We start from the raw sequence: 9,235 nt of genomic DNA on the forward strand, positions 1-9,235 counted from the left end.
GTTTAATCTTCACAAAACCAAGAGTGGGAATGATGGATACATTTTGTAGCCACCATCTACCCTTGAGAACACTCCTCCCTAAATTAGTTTCCCTCCTCAAAAATCCTACAGTTTTCCTTCTCTAGTTTTGATCACAAAACTACTTCTAGTTTTATTAAAACTTTCCAAGATTTCTCTTCAAAGAAAACAAGGAACTGAAATGGGTTTTGTTTTTCATCCCATTTCTACCAAGTATTGATTTATAAAACATTATTTCTATTTTGCTTTGTTTTAACAAAAAGCTTGTTTATGGTACCTATACCATTTCTTGTTTCCCTCTTGATTATTTTACATTTGAGAAAAACTCTACCTAACTTGAGAAAGCAAGTAGAATATTTTGAACTCCTATGTTCCAACTAGTTTTCTCTCAACCTTTTCAAATTCCATTTCCACTTGGGTTCTTTCCCAATTGTCTCTAGACAATTGAGGTGTGTCCCATACCTTTCAATTAAACTCTTTTTCAAATGGCAACTCTTGCACATCTTATGCACATCTCTGATCCACCACATTGTATCCCCCATCCTCCAATTTTTGATCAAATGGATGATCATTTGATATTTTCAAATCACTCCCAATTTACCTCTTATTTGAAGAACAAGTTATATCTCATCATACCCATCTCAATCCTCTATTCTTTTCCATCATCACCCTGACCTCATGAATTGGTGATTTCTGCCACCATATTCATCCTTGTGAGTACATGGTTACTTCACTCACCATGTCTCTTAGTCTTGCTCTATAATTGTCTAAACCACCATCACCATCCCATTTACCTTGACATGCACATGCATTGTTGCATGTGGTCCATCCCAATCCTTCCAAAATTGAATTCTTATAAAAGCTACGAATCATCAAATATACCTTGGGAACTATCTTCATCATAAGTTGGTCTCAGCCAAAGTGGTGGAGATTATTCTCATGGCACATGTCACCTTCATACTCCTTTTTATCTATATGTATCTACTCCTATTTTTATCATCATCAAAGTCACTCTTTGACATTTTCTCCTCAATATCATGCACATATCTATTCACATGGATGTTGTGCCTCTCCCTCACATTGTTCACTTGTATTTGGCAAGAATGGAGCCGGCCAATTATGTTGGCATGGCAATTTCGGCCAGCCACTTTCCTCCTCACTTTCTTCTCTTGCAAGACTTGCCTCTCAACTACCCCAACAATTAAATGGGCAGCCACCCATCCTAGCCAATCAAAAAGGAGGCAGCCAACCCCCTCTCCCTCTATAAAAGGCCCTTGGCCGGCCACCTCCACTCCTCTTGCTCTCATTTTTCTTCTCTCCACTAACTCCTCCACCTTATCTACTCCCTCACACTCTTCTCCTACTCTCCCCCACGAAAATGCTGCTGCCCCTTGCTCCCATGGCCGGCCATGGCCATGGAAGGCACTCCAAGATGAAGTTCCCTCCTCCCTCAAGCTCCTCCTCACCATGAGAGCCTCCCTCTCCTTCTTCTCCCCAACCCTAGATGGTTTTCTCTCCTCTTCCTCTTCCTCCATTGCTAAGATTGGATCTTGATGCAGGTGCATGTTGGTCCAAGCATGGAGAAGCTTGAGCTATCCTCAGATCTGAAGTTCTTGAGCAAAGTTCGTCCAAATCCTTGCAGTAATTTCTGCTATCTTGCTATTTCAGATTCTGGTACGAACTTGTAAAATCCACCAAATCTCGTGCGCAGATCCAAATCGAGTGATTCAAAGTTCCGCAGATAGATACGGAAAATATCTACAACTTGGCATTGGTCTCATCCTCAAATTCGTTACGGATTGTCCGTGGTAAATAAAGTTCTGTAAACATGCAGATTCACTGTTTGTTAGATTTGTTCCGTTTTACGAAACCTTTTTGAGCAACCTCAACTGTAGGTGAAATCCCTCTTCAATACCTTGATTTTGGCGGTGGTTTCACTTCGATTGACCTCCTGAAACTGAAATGGTTCACAGGTCAAGATCTGGTCAGATCTGAATTTGTCGAATTAAACCAGGAGCTTGGGAATGAATCTTTGAGTGAAACAAATTGGGTAAGAACCACCTATTCAATACCTTTCAGATGCAGCTGACCTCATATTTTTGTGATTGATGTACGATTTGTGGTGAATTAAACTTGTTCTGTGTGTTCTGCAGACATGGCTGTTAGCTTTTAAATCACCAAAAATCCATATTTGAACCAAATTGAGTGATTCTAGTTCTGTAGGACTACTGAATGTTTTCTTAATCTTCTCAAACAAGTTTCAAACCCTTACCTGTTCTGTAACTCCAGAGGTAAAGCAAATGGTATAGACATGCAGTAATCTTGTCAATCCATTTGTGAGAGTTTCAGAAACAATTTGAACCCAAATCCAATTGTGTGTGCACCTCTGTTTAGATATCTTTCAAATGCCAGTGGTCTCATATTTTTAGGATTTTTCTACGATTTATGGCTTACAGATCTTGTTTTCTGTACAGTCAGATTCAAAGAAATTCCTAAAATTGTAGGTTTAGTATTTTTGGGTGATTCCAACTGGGTTAGTCTTGAATTAGTACTGGCCATCTAGGAAAAATATTATTAGTCTCTGTTCATGCATATTCGTTACTGTTAGTAAGGTATATGTGTGACATGCATTGTTGGACCAAAACTTGTTGGTCTATTTAAAACCCTTGACCAACTCTCTTTATTAGGAATGGACAACCTTTGTTTTATGCTTGCAAAACAAAACCTCTGCAACTTAACATTAGCCCTATTGTTTTGCTTAAGTTTTCAAATGATGTGGAATATGGTTTGCTTCCTATTTTGGATGTTGTGTTGTGTGAGCCAACTAAGTTAGGAAAACTGTTTTCTATTTTTCCCAAAATGTTTGAAAATGTACTGTGAATGTGTTTGATGCCAAACTAATGCTCTTGTCCTCTTTATGATGTTATGTACCAGGGGATGTTTGGTTTATACCATGGTGATAACCGAGAGAGGCAATTGCTAAGTTGTGATACTCTCATACCTTTACTAGGTAAATAAATGGGGTTTTCTAAATTAAAACTCTTGAAGTTGTTTGTGATATCTATAAGTCCTTAGTATGTTATACCTTGGCTGCATGGTTAGTTGTTGATTGTTGAATGTTGTCTTGTTGATGCAATGTGATTGATTGTGTTCCTTTTATATTTTCCGGCGCTAGATGCGAACAATTCCGGAGAAGAAGAAGAAGTGGAATTGGACAAGGATTTTATTTATATTGTTGGGATTCTTATATTGATAGAGTTGAAGAAGTACAGGGACAAATAAGCCAAGGCAAGCCATTTACTTTGACTCTTTATATCCATGTTCTTGGTTGAGATCTTTCTATCCTTGGTCTCTTGATTTCTTGCGTCTCCTTGGGTTTGCTTAATTTGATTCTTTTACATACTTGCCGCCAATTGTGTAATGTCCCCTCTCGATATTTTGCGTACTTACTCTAAGTATGTGAATCACATTCCCCACCTTTTGACACCCTAATTCTAGTAAAAACTTGGGATTATATCATTAAAATTGCTCTACTTTTTGATCATCTCCATTCATGCTCAATTGGAGTATGGATGACCTTGACACCCCTTCATGTTATGATGGCAATCATTATGCTATTATACATCTTAGTCACGCATAGACTTTAGGTTGGGAAAACCCTCAAGGTTTTACCTTGTTGTAAAAGTTTTTGTTAAAACCTTGGGTATAATGTTATGCCCAAGTGAGAATTTGAGAAAAGAAAAGGATTTGGTAAAAATGATGGGGATGAGAAAGTGGTTGGGATATTACGAAAACTTTGGCGCCTAAGTACTCACCCATGACAACAAACTAGCGCAACCACATTACTCCAACATGGGCACGGGGCTTAGCTCGACGTTCGTTCTCTTTAGCATGAGGCACCGCATAACTATACAAGGGTACGGATACCCCCGAGTCCGGATTGTCGAGGTTGGGACAATAGTATAACGGGAGGCCTTCGGGGCTGACCCGTCCGGAAGACACTATGGGTCTCCTGGCTTGGCGGTGGAGCCACGCTCAAAAGGAGGTGAGCTGCCACGGTGCCGGGGAGGTACATAGTCCATAGGGTAGGACCTCTTGCTAATTAGAATGGGCGAAAGGCTTCGACTGGTTATCCGATACCCACATACTTTTGTATGATGGCCCGGGGATGATCCCGGCGGATTTATCAGATCTTGTGGGGAAAGTGTGCAAACTCTGCAGAGTTAAATCTATTCGAATAGCCGCGTCCGCGGTCATGGACGGTTGGATTGGCTGTTGCTTAGCCTGATGTGTTTTGTTTGTGAAAATGTTTGACAAAGGAAAGAAACGGGTTTTGTGTTGGAGTACTTGGAGTACTGGTAAAATGGTTGATGACCACAATGAGGTGGTCGGAAAGGAATTGATAAAAATTGGGTCTACCCTTCCTAAGCGTTTATGTCGTGAAAGATCTTCCTAAATTAAGTCTAGTAGTGAGGTCTTAGATATATTCTCTCATCTCCTTCACCCATGAAGTTGAGATGCTAACTCCACTAAAACACCTCTTCTCTTCTACATAACATATTCTTGTTATATAAGTGGTCATTCCCTCTTGATCTCCTAGTTAGTCCTCGGTACCTTGTTCTCCTTGATATGTTACTTTTTAAATGGTTTGCGAGTACAATTCCAAATGTACTCACGGCTTTGTCCCTGGCTATTTACTTGGCCAGACTTGAAGGAGTTCGACAGATGAAGAAGGAGATGGCGACGTCTATGCGAGCTAGGAACGTCTTCCCAGTCAGTTGCCTGTAGGGTTATGGCAGATGACTTGGGTACTGCGCTTGAAGTGATGATGCTACTCTGATGTTTAGTTAGGCCCTTCGAGGCTATTATGTAATTATCGGTCATGTGACCATGTTGTAATTTTCTTATTCCGCTTTGTAATTGGATGGTGTAATTTGATATCAGTTCGGTTATGTGTTCACGGCGCACTGATCATGGGATCGTGAACTGTATACATAACAGGGAATTTCGGACAGCTAGTCCGGGGTCCCCACAGAGCTGGTATCAGAGCTATCCTGACTGTAGGAGACCTTAGTTAGCATGGACGTTAGTTAGGAGACAAGTAATTGGGAAAAACTATTTACGAAACAAATTATTTCTTTAGTAGGAAGCATAGCTTCTACTCCTCTTATTTCTTCAAAACTTCTAAATTCTTATCTCTCCGCTTTATTAAAATGTTTGAAAATTCTTACTCTATTGTCTCATCCACTTCAAACCCACATGGTTAGACGATGTCCCCAACTCAGACCGGAGACTCAAACTCAAAGATGGATCAATCCCTCGGGAAGACTCGTGTATCTCCAACGACAGCTGTTGAAGATTGGATGCCGACTTAGCCGTGCACATAAAGGGATAAAGGATCATGTCTTTGGTTGTCACCAAAGTCTGTCAGAGAGCTGACCTTGTTCCTCTTTGGACTCGCACTTTCGCAGTCGTCAAGGATCAAGTTCTCAATTTCTTGACTAGTTATTTTTAGGCCAGCCACGAGAAGATCTCTACTTCAGAAGCACCTCAACAGCTACCTCTTCGAAGACCTCATGTTTCCGGGATGTCGAGACTAGAAGTTCTACGCAGCTTTCTCCTCCGCCTCAACATCAACGACTGAACACCCGGCCCCTTCACCACCAACTGCTACAAGGATCCAAGTTGAAGCTGATGCTAACATTATGAAGACGTCAACATATGCGACCAACCCCAAACCTATAGGATGGATAGGACAAACTCAATCGCTTGGATTGAGCTACCCCGCGCATTAGGAATTTCTGGGTACTTAGAGTACCATGTCTGGTGTGATGATTGCTTGTGGTTCCCTAGTGTGCTGCCTTGAATTTTTGTATCTGTTTGCTGTGTGCATGTATGTCTTGCTATTTAGACGTTTCCGCCCTTTTTAATTGTTTGAAATTTGTGAAACAGGAATTAAAAATGGAAATCTGCCAGTGTACTGTTTTGCTAATAAAAATAGTTTGGTAGCTCCGATTGATGTGATTCCAATTGCACTAGAACCAGTATGAAATTATCTTTCAGACGCCACTGACCTTGTATTTTTAAGATTTTTGTGCGATTTTTAATAAATAAAACTTGATCACTGTTTCTGGTTAGTATTTTGAGTCTCAAAAATTGAAAAATAAATATTTTTGAATGATTCCAATTGTGTTGATCTTGTTTTGTTACAGTGCATCTAGGAAAAATACCAGTAGACTCTGTTAGTGGTATTGTGTCTCTGGTTATGGTTGTATGGGTGTCACATGCAATGATAGGATTAAAGTTTGCCTCGCCGATGTATTGCTAACTATTAGTTAAATTGGGTAGACTAACGAAAGACTCTAACTCTAAACACGTTGGAAGTTGTTTTTCAACCGTCAAGAAAACTAACCCGACCCCTATCTACGCTGACTTCCTTCAAGATCAGCTGGAGCATCTCCACTACGCCAAGAAAGAAGAAGCCCTACCTTCAAGAGTGACTGCACCTCTACGAGAAGACATGCTAACTTAGTCTAACCTTGGAGTATACTCGCGCTAACCGCGAGGATATCTTTTTGAAACTACCCTCGAACACACCGTCTAACAAGCTGAGAGAACAATAGCGTCAAAGCCGAGCTACACCACATGGTTCATCTGGTCCTCATCAAATGAAGCTTCTGAAGATACTCCAAGACTCAAGACTTTAGGCGTAGTTTACCCGCTAACTTCTTAGTTGCTACTGAAATCAGCACTGACCCTCAAGCTGAAGATTGTCTTCGACGACCCCTATTGCTGCTTCATATGGGTACCAACCAGGCGTTTCTAACTCGCCGCGCGTCCCATATGGTTCAGTTAACACCGTGAGTGCCTCTTGAAGTGGTGGTCTGCACGTCGCCCCCGAAGATTCTTCAGCTGAACAAGGAAGACCGATGACTTCTTCCGAAGCCCCAGACAGAACTACAAGGCAGAAGCTCTGAGTTTTTCCGAGAACCCGATGAAAAATCTTAAGGGTGGAAGACTTCGTCTTCCACTAAAATCAAGCTAACTCTAAAAAGGTTTTCAGCCCTGCTCAAGCACCGTTGGGTGCACTAACCCTCCCCCAGTCTTGAACCTCCGCCAGGATCGTGAAGAAGCTACAGATCCAACACCTGCATGGAGTAGTCAACCTCTTCATGAAGCTCGCCATCGGCCGAAATCCAACATGTCTCCCAGAAGATGAAGCAAACGACTTTCTCTACAACGGCACGTCTACAGAAGAATGGAGTCTGACTTTGGTTAAACTTTATAACCCCTCTAGTTCTACACCCAGTAATCTCGGGACGAGATTATTTTAAGGGTGGAAGATCTGTAACACCCCAACTTTTTCAACCTTGATTAGTTGTCCTTATTTCAAAAAAATCAGGGGGAACAAAAACTTTTTCTATAGACTAATTAAGGTGAATTGCCTTGATCTGTTTGCTATGATGAATTGCCTTGATCTGTTGGTAGATGAATTGTCTTGATTTTGCTTGTTGAATTTTTTGTCTTGAGCTACCTCATAGAACGACACCCCTAGTGGTTAAACAAGCAACTCACCAAATAAAACACATGTGTGGCTTAGGAAGAATTGTTTTCCTTCTTACTACATCAAACCTCTCTCCTGATGACAACATGGGTGTGCCATCTTGATTTTTCTCTTTGTGGTACAAGATAGCTCAATCATCCTTAATTCACAACTTGGTGATCTCAATGCATGGATCTCATCTGTGCATCTCCCTCTACAATTTCCACATCCTGCATGTCTCATTCTACCCTTGCATCACATATATTCAACTTGATCTTATACCCTATCCAATGATTCAACTCTAGATCACTTCCTTCACTTTTACCTCTTGTTTTTATTCAAGTTTAATCTTCACAAAACCAAGAGTGGGAATGATGGATACATTTTGTAGCCACCATCTACCCTTGAGAATACTCCTCCCTAAATTAGTTTCCCTCCTCAAAAATCCTACAGTTTTCATTCTCTAGTTTTGATCACAAAACTACTTCTAGTTTTATTAAAACTTTCCAAGATTTCTCTTCAAAGAAAACAAGGAACTGAAATGGGTTTTGTTTTTCATCCCATTTCTACCAAGTATTGATTTATAAAACATTATTTCTATTTTGCTTTGTTTTAACAAAAAGCTTGTTTATGGTACCTATACCATTTCTTGTTTCCCTCTTGATTATTTTACATTTGAGAAAAACTCTACCTAACTTGAGAAAGCAAGTAGAATATTTTGAACTCCTATGTTCCAACTAGTTTTCTCTCAACCTTTTCAAATTCCATTTCCACTTGGGTTCTTTCCCAATTGTCTCTAGACAATTGAGGTGTGTCCCATACCTTTCAATTAAACTCTTTTTCAAATGGCAACTCTTGCACATCTTATGCACATCTCTGATCCACCACATTGTATCCCCTCCATCCTCCAATTTTTGATCAAATGGATGATCATTTGATATTTTCAAATCACTCCCAATTTACCTCTTATTTGAAGAACAAGTTATATCTCATCATACCCATCTCAATCCTCTATTCTTTTCCATCATCACCCTGACCTCATGAATTGGTGATTTCTGCCACCATATTCATCCTTGTGAGTACATGGTTACTTCACTCACCATGTCTCTTAGTCTTGCTCTATAATTGTCTAAACCACCATCACCATCCCATTTACCTTGACATGCACATGCATTGTTGCATGTGGTCCATCCCAATCCTTCCAAAATTGAATTCTTATAAAAGCTACGAATCATCAAATATACCTTGGGAACTATCTTCATCATAAGTTGGTCTCAGCCAAAGTGGTGGAGATTATTCTCATGGCACATGTCACCTTCATACTCCTTTTTATCTATATGTATCTACTCCTATTTTTATCATCATCAAAGTCACTCTTTGACATTTTCTCCTCAATATCATGCACATATCTATTCACATGGATGTTGTGCCTCTCCCTCACATTGTTCACTTGTATTTGGCAAGAATGGAGCCGGCCAATTATGTTGGCATGGCAATTTCGGCCAGCCACTTTCCTCCTCACTTTCTTCTCTTGCAAGACTTGCCTCTCAACTACCCCAACAATTAAATGGGCAGCCACCCATCCTAGCCAATCAAAAAGGAGGCAGCCAACCCCCTCTCCCTCTATAAAAGGCCCTTGGCCGGCCACCTCCACTCCTCTTGCTCTCATTTTTC

At 40.5% G+C, this 9,235-nt stretch overlaps 1 long non-coding RNA gene across 2 annotated transcripts; it reads left to right on the forward strand.

The window, feature by feature from the left end:
- Positions 1–1,306: 1,306 nt before the first annotated feature.
- On the forward strand, positions 1,307–4,828 carry LOC139838434 (uncharacterized). Of its 2 annotated transcripts, none has more exons than XR_011754976.1 (6): positions 1,307–1,640; positions 1,730–1,826; positions 1,914–2,068; positions 2,953–3,028; positions 3,194–3,306; positions 4,725–4,828. It is a non-coding gene; the product is annotated as an uncharacterized lncRNA (long non-coding RNA). The 2 variants fall into 2 exon arrangements; XR_011754977.1 differs by having other exon boundaries at positions 1,992–2,068.
- Positions 4,829–9,235: the final 4,407 nt, after the last annotated feature.

Source organism: Lolium perenne, chromosome 3 (genome assembly GCF_019359855.2).
Source record: "Lolium perenne isolate Kyuss_39 chromosome 3, Kyuss_2.0, whole genome shotgun sequence".
NCBI classification, from domain to species: domain Eukaryota; kingdom Viridiplantae; phylum Streptophyta; class Magnoliopsida; order Poales; family Poaceae; genus Lolium; species Lolium perenne.